We start from the raw sequence: 16,329 nt of genomic DNA on the forward strand, positions 1-16,329 counted from the left end.
TTTCATTTTATTTCAGTTCGTCAGTTATTTTCTTTTCGGGATTATAAGTTTGATTGTCTTGTCGATTCAGCTCGACTGCAACACATTCGCTGAGGCTTAAGTATCAATCGCTAGTGATAAAACTCAATCGCTAGTGATAAAACTCAATTGATATTTCAGCACTAACGATCGAGTTTTATCACTAGCGATTAATAAATTAGCACTAACGATTGAGTTTTTTCTGTAGTGATTGATATTTTTGGCAAAAATGGCTCCTCATAAATTGTCCCTGACAGATAACACAAAATGAAGTCCGCAAATTTCTTGATCGAGCACAAAAGGCCTCCCTCCCCTCCCCACCCCTACCCCCCCCCTTCCCTACCGTTACGATAAAAGTAATGAAAAAGCTTAAGTACTAACCCGGTACTTGGTGATAAAGTAACCTTGTCCTCCCTCTGATCTGTTTACATAGTAACCGACTGCGACTTCTCACAACAGGGATATATTGGATATCTTTTTACCAGGAATCCTTTTCCTAACAAGATGCTTGCCAACGACTTGCCTGTATCGGTATAAACTATTCCCCATTTTCACTTCGTTGCAAGCGCAGTTGACATAAATAGAATTCTTAGAAATGCACAGATTTGCTTATTAACGAAGGCTCAGTTTTGCTCAGGGTAATCTCAGTTTCGCTCACGATAATTCTCAAAGTTGCCTCAAGGTTCTCAAAGATCACCAGGAGCTGACGGGCTTGTTTGAGATCAGTTCGCCTGACCTTGGAATCGATCCCCGCTCATTTTCAATGTATTTGTGTGTAAAAGAATTTCTTAAAAATTTTATTTTTAATGTCAACAACGTACCTTTGACTCCGCGTTATCGTCAAGAAACGATGTTTCGGGGGCTGCCATGCTCATATTTTAAAAGGGGCTCGAACATGGGATTGATGATGGATTTCTAATATACGAACTGTAGTTTTTTCATGTGAAATAAATTTATACTCCATAGGTATACGCATTTTAAGATTATATCACTTTTTTAAATATTTTCATGCATTTCCTCAACACGTAAGAACATTTTTTGTGGCCATAGAATATTTCAAACAATTCCCTACCCCCCACCACACCGAAGTCGACAATCAACACCATGCTAACCTTATCCACCAAAAATTCGAAGAAACGGAAGGCATTTTACAATTCATGCGCTTAGTGCGCATGGGTAATCAGTTTTGCTTCTGCAGTCGAAGGAAGGTTCGTGATTTGACGAGACTACTGATAAATAATAGAACTCGCTCGGAGGCCACTCGAGAACATGCCGAAGGATATGACCTCCATATGATTCGAAAGACGGAAAGTAAAGGCAGCTCCAATTGACGGTGACTCTACATATCGGGACAAGCAATACTAAAGATGTTCATGCGATTAATATTATATTTTGCCTTTTTTAAGCATCAGTATGACCTCGTGGTTCAACCGTTTGATGGGGTCCATTGTTTATCAAGATAGTTCGCTTTCCTTTTTACCCATCCTACGAGATCCAGGGAGGAGTTTTTCTCTACGTCTCGCTACAACTAACTATCGCCTGGTTTTCTCTGAAGATTTTTTGTTATTCCTTGAACATTTTCATAGATAAAATTCACAAGTTTTTACGGAAGTTAGTCAGAGTAGAGCTTTCCATGAAAATATAATTACTTTTTAGCTCGAGCAAAAACGAAGGTCGGGACCCCGATCAAACACCGAGGTCCCCGGCATTTAATACTAAAACGGCAGTTTCGCTCATTTGTACGAAGCGCCAGTACGAGGCTGGCGTTGTCTAGGTTGCGGCATTTGATCGAGATAATAAAGGGTATGGGTGCTAGGCAAGCCAGTCAACCGAGTTCAAATAAAATGATAGCACTTTCTAAAGATCCTGTAAATTTGGGTTTTACACCTACCAGATATTATCGCGTTTCAAATAAATTACTGACAGTCAGCACCTGTTCGGTTCAATGAAACAATCGACTTGTTTCAGTTTTTTCATATTCTGACTATCCATTTTTTTTTTAAATTTAAGATCACCCTTTTAAATTCTTCGTTTCCTATCGCCTTTCCTCACGTGAAATTGGAATGGTCAGTCGCGTAAAAAAAACGAAAATTAGAAATAAAAAATTTCTGAAGAAAATCAATCTTTTAAGTAAGAGCGAACTAACGGCCTGCACGTACATTGACCATCTTAGTCTACAATAAATAAGTCAACCACTCCTCAATCGCTTAAATTCAGCGAATACATTGACTAGATGAAATATAACAACCATTAATAAAACATCAAAGTACACCGGCACTCAGAGCCAACCTGCTTCAGTTACAGCAATTCCAACGTTCCATCGCAACTTGGGCGTGCAAGCGAAACATGGCGCTTAAACAAATTCAAGTCTTATGGTACTAATTTCAACGAATACTTAAATCAAACCGATAGACTAAATACTTCACAAACCGTCGTTTTGATGTTCTCTGTAACTCTCATTGGTCTCACAATTTGTCAGTTACCAAAACAATTTTATGCCAAATACACGAGATAATCAAATTTTATTATCAGCGAAAGTTACATGATCTCATGATTCTGAGAATTTGATTTCATCGAAGACTGATTGAATGCGATCGCTCAGACTTGATTACATTTGTTCAAGTAAATTTTGATGTCTACCAGTTATGACAGTCATTTATGAACCAAATCCTATTCAGTTAACAGTTAAGAAACTCATTAACATAGCGTAGACCTTCATAATAAGTTTACCCAATTACAAGAGAAGGGTAAGCGTTACAATGTCTTGCTGGCTGCTAATTGAAAGCAATTCGAAAGTTGCTAAGTAGAAAATACGACTGTTTAAAAACTCCTGCCTAGGATTTTGATTCTATTTAAAGTTGCAGGCTGGGAAAACAATCCTTTTCATTCAGGTTGGCTGACAGTGAAGATAAGCGCAGCAATTATTTTTTTCTCACGAGTATTGGTTGGCAACCAAATATCATACAATGTTTTTTAGGTTACAATAGACTTTGCAAGATTCATTGATTGGTCTTACATGATAGTCAGTACATTAAGCAAGTATGCAACAGAGCAGTGTTTACAACATCTATAATTGAAGTCATATTCTAGTACTTAAGATGTCTCGTGCCATCATCCTATTGATAAAAGAATCCTTTGTGGCGTTAATGGTTTTTAACATAAATTTACACGCATAACTGCTTATGAACCTCTTTGTCAAAAGAGGAGATAATGAAATAATTTGTCTTTTAGCGTCTCGACGGCCTTGAATACTAATCTGTGAACAGAACAAACTCTCAAGGAATCATCACTCGCAGCTGAGCACCTCGAGAGCGTCGAGTCAGTATAACTGTTATTCCAGGATAAACTCACACCCATCAAAGGTAAGCATATTTGCATCGCTCAGCATCACAAAGAGACCATCATACGTGACAGTGAAAACAGTGCATTTGAAGTAGGGTTTTAGACCTAGGTAATTATGGCTAACTACTTCAAACTACACCGACCAAACCAATTAACACCCATAATTATACAAACTACACCGACTATATCGAACTAACGGCCTACACGTACACTGGTCATATTATTCTACAATGGATAAGTCAGCTACGTCTTAACTGTTTAAATTCAGCGACGACATTGACTATAACTAATTACAGCAACCACGAATAAAACATCAAGTACACCGGCACTCAGAGCCATCCTACGTTCCATCGCAATTTGGGCGTGCAAGCGAAAAATTGCGCTTTAACAAATTAGAATCTTGTCCTAATACTAAATATAAACGAACGATACATCAAACCAAGTAAACTAAATACTTTACAACGTTGAGATGTTCTCTATAGCTCTCACTGGTTTCACAAATTGTCAGTTACCAAAACAATTCTATGGCAAATTCACGAGATAATCAAATTTCATTATCAATGCAAATTAAATGATCCCAAGATCCGGAGAATTTAACTATACTAGGTTTATTTTTTTCCTTTTGCAAGAGTTATAAAGTCTGAATTGCAAGATGTTTCGTGCCATCATCCTATCGATAAATGAATCCTTTGTGGCGTCAATGGTTTGCAACATACACGCATAACTGCGCATAAACCCCTTAGTTGATAAAGGAAACAATGAGATCATTTATCTTTCAGAGTGTAGACGGCCTTGAATACTTTTCTGTAAACAGAACAAAGTTTCGAGGAATCATCACTCACAGCTGAGCGCCTTGAGAGCGTCGAATTAGTGTAACTGTGATTCCAGGGTAAACTCACACCCATTAAAGGTAAGCATATTTGCACCGCTTAGCATTATATAAGTAGGAGTGAAAACAATGCATTTGAGCTAAAGTTTTTCAGACCTAGGTAATTATGGCTAACTACTTCAAACTGCAGAACTGCTTCAGGATAATTAACTTGCACTACACTCTTCAACACTACACCAACCAAACAAATTCACATCCGGAACTACACACACTACACCGACTACATCCAAATAACGGCCTGCGCGTACATTGACCATCTTAGTCTACAACGAACAATCAAACACACCCTAATCGCTAAGATACGGCGACGACATTGACTACAACTAATTACAACAACCATGAATAAAACATCAAAGTACACCGGCACTCAGAGCCAAACTGCTTCAGCGATAGCAAGTCCTAAGTTCTATCGTAATTTGGGCGTGCAAGCGAAAAACTGCACTTAAACAAATTAGAATCTTGTCTTAATACTAAATTTAAACGAATGCTTAAATCAAACCAGGTAGACTAAATACTTTAAAATGTTGTGATGATTTCTGTAGCTCTCATTAGTCTCACAATTTGTCAGTTACCAAAACAATTTTATGCCAAATCCACGAGATAATCAAATTTTATTGTCAGTGCAAATAACACGTTCCCACAATTCTGAGAATTCAATGTCATCAGACTGATTGAATGCGATCACACAGACTTGAATACACTTGCTCAAATAAATGTTAACGTCTACGAGTTACGACAGAGTCATTTATGAACCAAATCCTTTTTTGTTAACAGTTAGGGAACTAATTGATATAGCGTGGACCTTCATAATACGTTTACCCAATTATTGTGGCTAATTACAAGAGAAAGGCAATACTTTTCTGAGACTTAAACCGTTATAATGTCTTGCTGGCTGGTAAGTCAAAGCAATTCGAAATTTGCTAGTTAAATAAAAATGACTCTTTAGTTGTTCTGCATGGGACTTTGATTCTATTTAAAGTTGCTGGCTGGGAGAATAATCCTTTTCATTCAGGTTGGCTGGCAGTCAAGATAAGCACAACAAATCTTTTTCCCACGTAGATTAATTGTTAACCAAATGTCAAAAAATATTTCTCTAGATAAAATATACTTTGCAAGAATCGCTAATAGTCGGTCATGATCGGTCTTAAATGATAGTCAGTACATTAAGCAAGTATGCAACAAAGCAGTGTTTATAACATGCGATAAAATATCTCAGACTTTAAGTAAATGTGATTTCGAAAGTCAGTGTGTGTTCCCTTGTAATGTAGTCGTGGAAACGAAACACAATTCTGCACAGAGAACTCATGAGTGGGAGTTGTAACATGACAAAAAATTTCAGATATTGCGATTCGATAGTCACAGTACACTTATCTGTTATTGATATAACAAGGTGAAGGAACTGAACTGAAAAGTGACACGAAAGCGAAGACTGTAGCAAAAAAATATAATATTACTTCTACGTGTGCTAAATGGCTGCAATACTTTATTAGAAATAAATTCTAGTTTGTGTTTTAGCCTCCGCCTATCATAATTTTTTAAGGAGTACGAGAAAGTGGAAAAATTGAGCATCTATAATTAAAGTCACATTCCAGTTCTTTGACTATACTAGGTTTATTTTTTTTCCTTTTGCAAGAGCTATAGAGTCTGAATTGCAAGATGTTTCGTGCCATCATCCTATTGATAAATGAATCCTTTGTGGTGTCAATGGTTTGTAACATACACGCATAACTGCACATTGTCGATAAAGGAAACAATGAGATCACTTATCTTTCAGGGTCTAGACGGCCTTGAATACTTTTCTGTAAACAGAACAAAGTTTCGAGGAATCATCACCCACAGCTGAGCGCTTTGAGAGCGTCGAATTAGTGTAACTGTGATTCCAGGATAAACTCACAGCCATAAAAGGTAAATATGTTTGCACCGCTTAGCATTACAAAGAGACTATAATAAGTAAGAGTGAAAACCATGCATTTGAGCTAAATTTTTCAGACCTTGGTGATTATGGCTAACTACTTCAAACTGCAGAACTGCTTCAGGATTATCAACTTGCATTAAGCTATTCAACATTACACTAACCAAACAAATTCACACCAGAAACTACACACACTACACCGACTATATCGAACTAACGGCCTACACGTACATTGTCCATCTTAGTCTACAACGAATAATCAACCACACCCTAATAGCCAAAATACAACGACGACATTGACTACAACTAATTACAACAACCATGAATAAGACATCAAAGTACACCGGCACTGAGAGCCAGCCTGCTTCAGCGACAGCAAGTCCTAAGATCCATCGCAATTTGGGCGTGCAAGCGAAAAACTGCATTAAGCAAGTCTCAGAAAAGTATTGCCTTTCTCTTGTAATTAGCCACAATAATTGGGTAAACGTATTTTTTCTGTTGCAAGAGTTATAAAGTCTGAATTGCAAGATGTTTCGTGCCATCATCCTATTGATATATGAATATTTTGTGTTGTCAATGGTTCATGACATACACGCATAACTGCGCATAAACCCCTTTGCCGATAAAGGAAACAATGAGATCATTTATCTTTCAGCGTCTAGACGGCCTTGAATACTCTTCTGTAAAAAGAACAATCTTTCAAGGAGTCATCACTCGCAGCTGAGCACCTTGAGAGCGTCGAATCAGTGTAACTGTGATTCCAGGATAAACTCACACCCATCCGAGGTAAGCTACAAAACTGCTTCAGGTTAATCAATTTGCACTAAACTACTCGACATAACACCAACCAAACCAATTCACACCCAGAATAACACAAACTGCACAGACTATATCGAACTAATGGCCTACACGTACATTGACCACATTAGTCTACAACAAATAAGTCAACCACACCCTAAACGCCAGAGTGCATCTTCCTATTAAAAAACGGATCCTTTGTGGTGTCAATGGTTTGTAACATACACGCATAACTGCGCATAAAGCCCTTTGTCCATAAAGGAAACAATGAGATCATTAATCTTTCAGTGTCTAGACGGCCTTGAATACTTTTCTGTAAAGAGAACAAACTCTTGCGGAATCATCACTCGCAGCTGAGTACCTCGAGAGCGTCGCATCGGTGTAACTGTGATTCCAGGATAAACTCACGCCCATCAAAGGTAAGCATATTTGCATCGCTCAGCATTACAAAGAGACCATCATACGTAGGAATGAAAATAATGCATTTAAGCTACATTTTTTCAGACCTAAGTAATTATAGCTAACTACTTCGAACTACAGAACTGCTTCAGAATAATCAATTTGTACTAAACTCCTCAACTTTACACCTACCAAACCGATTCACACCCGGAATTACATAAACTACACCGACTATATCGAACAAACGGCCTGCACGTAAATTGACCTTATTAGTCTACAACAACTAAGTCAACCACACCCTAAACACTGAAAGACAGCGACGACATTGACTACAACTAAATACAACAACCATCATGAATAAAACATCAAAGTACACCGGTACTTATTGCCAACGTACTTAAGCTACATCGTAATTTGGGCGTGTACGCGAAATATGGTGCTTTAATTGTTAACCAAAACCACACAATGTTTCTTTAGATACAATAGACTTTACAAGAGTCGTCAACATGATCATGATCGGTCTTAAATGATAGTCAGTACATTAAGCAAGTATGCAAATGATACTGTTTATGACATGCGATAAAATATCTCAGTCCTTTAAGTAAACGTGATTTCGAAAGTCAGTGCGTGTTCCCTTGTAATGTAGTCGTGGAAACGAAACACAATTCTGCACAAAGAACTCATGAGTAGAGTAAAAACATAACAAAAACTTTCGGATATTGCGCTTCGATAGTCACGCTACAATTATATGCTATTGATATAACAAGTCGAAGGAACTGAACTGAAAAGTAAAACGGAGAGTAAACTCCAGCTAAAAAATGAATATTAATTATATGTGTGCTAAATGGCTGCAACACTGTCCACAAAGAAATTCTAGTCTGTTATAACCTCCGCCCATCATAATTTTAAAGAAGTACGAGAAAGTGGAAAAGTTGAGTATCTATAATTAAAGTCATATTCCAGTTCTTTAATTGTAGTAAGTCTAAATTGTTCTGTTGCAAAAGCTATAAACTATTGCAAGATGTTTCGTGCCATTATCTTATTGATAAATGAATTCTTTGTGGTATCAATTGTTTGTAACATACACGCACAACTGCGCATAAACCCCTTTGTCGATAAAGGAAACAATGAGATCATTTATCTTTCAGCGTCTAGACGGCCTTGAATACTTTTCTGTTAAAAATAAAATCTTTCAAGGAATCATCACTCGCAGCTGAGCACCTCGAGAGCGTCGAATCAGTGTAACTGTGATTCCAGGATAAACTCACACCCATCCAAGATAAGCATATTTGCATCGCTCAGCGATACAAAGAGACTATCATAGATGAGAGTGAAAACAGTGCATTTGAGCTACATTTTTTCAGAACTAGGTAATTAAAGCTAACAATTTCAAATCACAAAACTGCTTCAGGACAATCAATCTGCACCAAATCACTCAAGAATACACCTTAACCACACCAATACACACCCGGAATCACTTATACTTCTCCGGCTTTATCGAACTTACGGCCTCGATGTACATTGACCACTAGCCTGCAATTAAACCACACCCGCGTCAGCACATTAAGCAAATATGCAAAAAGCAGTCTTTATCACATCTGATAAAATATCTCAGTCGTTCAAGTAAATGTGATTTCGAAAGTCAGTGTGTGTTCCGTTGTAATGTAATCGTGGAAACGAAACACAATTCTGCATAAGAACTCATTAGTGGGAGTAATAACATAACGAAAAGTTTCACATATTGTGCTTCGATAGTCACAGTACACTTATCTGTTATTAATATGACAAAGCGAAGAAACTAAACTGAAAAGTTAAGCGAAAGAGAAAACTCTAGCAAAAATACAATATCAATTATCTATGTGCTAAATGGCTGCAATACTAATTTTACAAAGAAATTCTAGTTTTTGTAACATAGATAAGAGTGAAAACAGTGCATTTGAGCAATATTTTTCCAGACCTAGGTAATTATAGCTAACAACTTCAAACTACAAAACTGCTTCAGGATAATCAATTTGCACTAAACTACTCAACATTACACCAACCAAACCAATTCACATCCAGACTTATACACACTACACCGACTTAATCGAACTAATGGCCTACATGTACATTGACCATATTAGTCTACATTGAATAAGTCAACCACACCCACGTCAGTACATTAAGCAAGTAGGTAAAATAGCAGTGTTTATAACATGCGATAGAATATATCATTCATCCAATAAAAGTGATTTCGAAAGTCAGAGTGTGTTCCATTGTAATGTAGTCGTGGAAACGAAACACAATTCAGCACAAAGAACTCATGAGAGGGAGTAACTCTAAAGACTCTAGCTTAAAAAATTAATATCATTCAACGTATGCTAAATGGCTGCAACACAGTCTACTAAGAAATTCTAGTTTGTGTTTTAATCTCCGCTCATCATAATTTTTAAGGAGTACGAGAAAGTGGAAAAATTTAACATCTATAATTTTAAGTCTTTTTCCACTTCTTTAACTGTATCAGGTCTATTTTTTTCTGTTGCAAGAGCTATAAAGTCTGAATTGCAAGAATTGTTTCGTGCCATCATCCTATTGATAAAAGAAGCCTTTGTGGTGTTAATGGTTTCTAACATAAACATACACGCATAGCTGCTTATGAACCTCTTTGTCGATAAAGGAAACAATGAGATCATTTATCTTTCAGCGTTTAGACGGCCTTGAATACTTTTCTGTAAAGAGAACAAACTTTCGGGAAATCATCACCCGCAGCTGAGCACCTTGAGAGCGTCCAATCAGTCTAACTGTAATTCCAGGATAAACTCGCACCCATCAAAGGTAAGCAAAGTTGCACCGCTTAGCATTACAAAGAAAATATTATTAGTGGGAGTGAAAACAATGCATTTGAGCTACAGTTTTTGAGACCTAGGTAATTATAGCTAACTACTTCAAACTACAGAACTGCTCCAGGTTAATCAAGTTGCATTCAACTACTAAACATTACACCCACCAAACCAATTCACACTCGAAATTACGCAAACTACACGAAATTACGGCCTACACGTACATTGACCATATTAGTCTAGAATAGATAAGTCAACCACACCTTAATCTCTAAAATTCAGCGACGACATTGACTACAACTTAATAAAACAACCACGGATAAAACACCAAAGTACATCGGCACTAAGAGCCAACCTACTTCAGTTACAGCAATTCCTACGTTCCATCACAATTTAAATTAAATACTTTAAAATGTTGTGATGTTCTCTGTAGCTCTCATTGGTCTCACAATTTGCAATTGTCAGTTACGAAAACAATTTTATGCCAAATACACGAGATGATCAAATTTTACTGTCAGTGCAAATTACATGATCCCATGATTCTGAGAATTCTATTTCATCTAAGACTGATTGAATGCGATCACACAGACTTGAATACGATTTACTTAGTTATAAGTCATTATGAACCAAATCCTAGTCCGTTAATAGTTAAGGAACTAATTATCATAGCGTAGATATTCACAATAAGTTTACCTAATTATTGTGCCTAATTATAAGAGAAAGGTAATACTTTTCTGAGACTTAAACTGTTATAATGTCTTGCTAGCTGGTAATTGAAAGCAATTCGTAATTTGCCAATCAAAAAAATGACTCTTTAATTGTCCTGCGTAGGATTTTTCAAGTTGCTGGCTGGGAAAATAATTATTTTCATTCAGATTGGCTTGCTGTGAAGACAAGCGCAGCCTTTTTTTTTCTCTTTTCCCACGAAGATTAATTGTGAACCAAATATCACACAATGTTTTTTTTAATACAATAAACTTTGCAATTGACTTCGTCAATAATCGATCATGATCGGTCTTAAGTGCCGCTCTTGCTAAGAGCGGTCCTCTCGACCTCCCGTCGGAAAAATATTTTCTTTTAATTTTTGCCCATGAAAAGGATTTAGGACATATGTTTCAGAAATAGTTTAGTTGTTCTCCAATTTTTTTTTTTGCCTCGCCACCAGCCAAAAATGATTTTTGGCCGGACCACTCCAGCGATCAAAAGTGTAAATTTCACCGATTTTGTCCAGCGCGCAGCGACTGCAATAATATAGCTCATAGAATTCTATCTTGCTACCAGTTACAAGATGTATTCAGTTAGTTCACAGACAAAATATGGAAACTTTACCGGAAACGTTTTTTATACCAGAGTGATCAGAAGAGACCCTTCTCTTCGACCTTAATTTGCATATCAAAAATTCACTAGTTTGTTCCAAAGAATTCTCAAAATGCAGGCGTTAATCGGGCTGAAAAAGCATATCAGTGCATAGTTTATACACCAATGAGGTCACGGATAGCCTCAAACCCGCAGGTATATCTCCAGCTTCCATCCACCAACATCTTAAAAACAACGCAAATCCATGTGTTTGCTCAATTGCGCTCGTGTAAAAAAACATTTGCATAATTCTCAAAATTGACCAAGATCTACTTTTGACCGTTCAAACTTCGTTCGTTTATCTTCTACGTCGAGGATTTTAAGTTTTCATAACAACTGAATGGAGAATAGATGCCGAGTTGTCCTAAAACGTTGCGTAAAAGTGATCGGTCGTAACACTGAGCGCTTGGCGTGACTTAAAAAGTAAACAAAGGTGATCGGAAGGCCTTCTCAATAATTTACGTTGAAATATCAGATTATGAACTACGCACAGTGTGGAGATGATCAAAATCAAAGAATAAAATTCGGCACTCTGGTCATAATAGACATATCGCGTTGCTTCAAAGGACACACAAACAAGTTAAAATACGTTACAGTGTTTATATTACAAAACAACACGTATACGCTCTGAGAGAATTCTTGCAGTTTCTCCCGAGATTTAACACACGGAACCCGATGAACTAGCCCTCCTTTCAACAAGTTTGTTACCATCATTAATGATGTTACACTGTTATGGACCACCACGGTTTTGAGCGACAAACTCGACATTTCCCTACGACCATCAAAATCAACTGGACAAACCCAAAGTCAACTGGACAAACCCAAAGTCAACTGGACAAACCCAAAAACCAACTGGACAAGCTTTTTTGGCTTTTTAACTGAATCTGATTGATGTTACCACCCTTTAAATTAGTTACAACTGAGTATAGATTGATTGCGCAAATTTTTCCCCTTGTCATATGACCTGTTTCGCGGGTTCTACAAATTGGCATTAAAATTAGTTAATGTAACGAATTAGAATCGAAAGTTATTAAAATGGACTGAAGAATTTTACATTTTAATGATAATTTTATCCTTTAAATGATAAAGATTGTAGTGCAAAGATTGTAGTGGCTGCGGCTATTTCAGCCCTGATGCCGGTGCCACAGCGGATTTGGATCCTCGGTCCAAATGCGCAAGCGGATATGGACACCCCCCCCCTCCCCCCTCGCAGATTTGGACCCCCTACCAAACTTTCTTTTTAAGCATCTAGCGGTGTTCGACTATCGCGGAAAAGGTTCAAAAACGACCTCTTTCCAGACATAAAGCTAAATTCTTGCCCATTTTCCCTTGGTCAAAAGAAACATCCGATGGGATGCCAGTTCGTATGCATTAACGACATGCGTTTTTTGAATTAAAAACACACTTTAGTAAGCACTGGAACGTAAAGTATCATCCATTATTACTAGAACGTTAAGGATGATGTTTTCACTCAGTTTTGTTGGGGGGTCCAAATCCGCGGAGGGGGGGGGGGGGTCCATATCCGCTGGGACACCGGGACGACGCATCGAGTCATTCGAAGCATTACCAGTTATCCAGCGAAATCCTCGGGTGCAAGTTTATTTTGTTTCGTTCCGGTCATTTTGACTTTGATGTGGAAAAAATATAACAGTTATTGGTATGTTCTAATCATCCGAACACTTTACGAAACATTGGAAATACGGTGGAAGTACTTGTTGACACCCACAGCACAAGGGAAAATGTGAGGCAGTGAAAGAAAGCTAGACTGACAGGAGATGTTTTCCAAGTTTTCGAAATTAAAGTTGTAGTCGGATCACATGAGTAACATATTTGCATTTTCTCGAGAGTTAAGGCTATTATTTAACTAAAAATTGATTCATAAGTGCCTATCTGGGCTATTTGCATTGGCAGACAAAACCAGAATTCTCCTGACAAAATCAAAGGACAAATTGAGTCATGAAAATTTTTGCATCTGCTTAAAATTTCAAAGTGTGTTTCAATGTCGTCAGCGCTTGATCTGCTCATGAGACCAGCCGGCATAGTTTGCCAGAGGACTCAAACTCCGATTTCCAGGATTCATCGTGCGTCGTTTCTAAGTTTTAAAATCCACGAGTTTCGCAACAAAAGAACGTTAATGCCTTCCTGGTAAATTTCAGTCAGCTCAATAACAAGCTAGTGGCAGCTTTTACGAAAAATGGCGTTAAACACTCAGTCTACTTTCACTGCCTCACATTTTCCTTTTTACTCTGGATGTTAAAAAATACTTTTACTGCATTTCCAGTGTCTTCCCAGGTGTTCCGATGTTTAGAACATACCAATAACTGTTAGAAATAAGAGAGATTGTAAGTTTTGAGCTCGGTAAAGATGTAGAGAAAGGTGTTTTTTCTGTCTTTGTCACTAGCGTGCGAAAAAGAAAAACTTCCCAGTCCCTATAAGGAATCGAACCTCCGACCTTCGGATTCCGCGTTCCGATGCTCTAACCACTGAACCACAGAGGCTCGTGAAGTTTATATGATACTGAAGTAAGTGAAGGCCAAAATGAAAAGATGACTGACGAGGAACGAGGAACAGAGGATTTGAGCCGTGCACTCCTAGGATTGGGAATATTTGAACCCAATTATTCTGAAGTTTTAACACGCGCTCTAATGGAGATACATAGAGTAAAACGTATATATAGGGAACGTAAAGAGAACGTAGAGAGTACAATGTACCATCATGTTATCAACAAAGGAGTCAATAATCTTTGCAAAGATATAATTAAGAAGTTTTTCGAAAGGTTTGGGGACAAAGAAAATCATTTCACGGGGGGAATTAATTATGAATCGCTAAGACGTAGTAATATCATTGACCAAGATGGTCTCCCACAAGGCTTTTTGCGTCTGTGCGATATCCCTCCTAGTATTAAGGAAAAAATTTACGACATGAAAGTGAAAGAACCGGTAGGTAGGGAGAAATATACGAACAAAAACGCTCGAGAATTTGGTTGCGCCAAAATAGCATTGTTAGCTTGTGTTCATTGTGTAATGCTAGATATCCATGAAAACCTCGTAAAAAAAAAAAAGAGGCCTGCGAGATTTTTTGCTAAATTAAAAAAGCTGAGAGAGATAATTACTGATTGCCTAATTGAAAAGAGTGTGTACGTAGACTCTGAAGCTAAGCCATGGTGGGATGAAGAATATCCAAGATCTTCCTTGATTTTCGACGCGTGTAAAATATCAGTTACGCATTTTCTAGAAAACATAGCAACTAATAGAGAATTTGTGACTCTTTGGGGACATTGGGTATATGGTACCGTCAAAATGATATAGGATTTAGTATTAGATACTAACTCGAAATATCAAGACGAATTTTTCCAATTCATATTATAGCTGCTTATGAGAATATGTGCAAATATTTATTGCATGTTCTGCGTTCTGGAACTGCAGGTTAAATGAGTTCATGGCGGTGTTGTTAAAGATGTTCTAAACAAGGTTATGTTGCTCTACCATGTTAAATCCTGGAGGGCTTTAACTTTCTTTCATAGAAAATAACTTCTTTACCCTGGCTATTGGTAAAATAATAGAATGCAAAATGTTGTTTCACAGGAATGCAAATATAATTGCTGTTTTTTCTGAAATACATGCTTCTTTTATGTCTCTCCGTAACCTCAAATCTGGCCTTACCAATCCGTCCTTTGCAACAGTATTATATCATTAAAAAAAAGAACTAGACCCCTCTATAACTGATCGAAAGAATGATATGTAATATGCAGTCATTATTTTCAGTTTTCCTCTTTTTTTATTTCACCTTGGTTTAAACTTACCCGCCCTTAACTAAGGCTTATGTAGCAGACTATCAATGTCAGATGCATTGTGCTCTAGCAGGAAAAAACAGTACAAAAAAATGGAACAGTCCTAACATTTTGCATGAAAGTCATGATTCACTGCAGCTTCGTTTCAGACTCGGAAGAAAGAAAAGGGAAAAATAGTAAAACCCAGACGAAAAACTACCTCTCCAGAAAAAACAAACTGTTTAAATTCGCTTGCTACCTTTCTTTGATTGTCAGTTCAGTTGTTTGCAACCTTATTTGCGTTAACCTCTACCATGACCCAGTCATTGACCGCACAATTATGTTTCAAGATAATTTATTTTTTTAAGACTTCCTAGTGCTTGTTTCGCAACAGTCACATATATGAGCGACAAACCGTGGGGTGGAAGTGGAGGAAATAAGAATCCTGATAAATAGTCTGTACGTCATTTGTCAAATATTTGCCTTTCATGTGTTACCCCAATTTCTAACAGGTTCAATTGTTTCAAAGCCGCACTCCCTAAAAAGCTTCGCAACCTCATGGCCACTAGCGCTGAAGAAGAACAGGAAGGATTCTGGGAGGAATTAGAGAAGCTGTTTGACCGCCAAATTCCAATCACAAATGAAGTGAGATATGCCTTAGACACTGTTTTTAAATGTTTGGATGTCTTTGACCCTAAGAAAAGAGAAGAAGTAATCGACGCCGCAGAGCACATAGCTTACGAGATAGTCATTGCTGCATTTCGAGGTGAAGATGCGGAGAAGGTTCAGAAAGAGGTAATAAAGAAGATGACTGAGGAAGATAAGAAGCAAGTAGCAAAGGAAGGATCACAAATGTCACAAATGTCACCAAGAGTAGCCACTAAGCATAGAGAAAGAGGAGATGTTATCACACCTGGTAATTTTTTGGAAATGTTTGAAGGGGTCAAAAAGCTGCCTAAAAAATATGAGCAAAAAGAGGCACCAAAAGATGAAGGAGAGAAAGTTCACTATCTCATCTACGGGAAGA

The 16,329-nt window shown here is 37.5% G+C and overlaps 1 long non-coding RNA gene across 2 annotated transcripts; it reads left to right on the forward strand.

Moving 5' to 3' along the window:
* Positions 1–3,221: 3,221 nt before the first annotated feature.
* LOC149045773 (uncharacterized) lies at positions 3,222–15,149 on the forward strand. Of its 2 annotated transcripts, XR_016186828.1 has the most exons (7): positions 3,222–3,380; positions 4,142–4,270; positions 6,024–6,154; positions 6,817–6,947; positions 7,248–7,378; positions 10,042–10,172; positions 13,935–15,149. It is a non-coding gene; the product is annotated as an uncharacterized LOC149045773 (long non-coding RNA). The 2 variants fall into 2 exon arrangements; XR_016186829.1 differs by lacking the exons at positions 3,222–3,380; positions 10,042–10,172; positions 13,935–15,149 and adding an exon at positions 8,507–8,641.
* Positions 15,150–16,329: the final 1,180 nt, after the last annotated feature.

This window comes from Pocillopora damicornis, chromosome 5 (genome assembly GCF_964200805.1).
Source record: "Pocillopora damicornis chromosome 5, jaPocDami1.2, whole genome shotgun sequence".
Lineage (NCBI taxonomy): Eukaryota > Metazoa > Cnidaria > Anthozoa > Scleractinia > Pocilloporidae > Pocillopora > Pocillopora damicornis.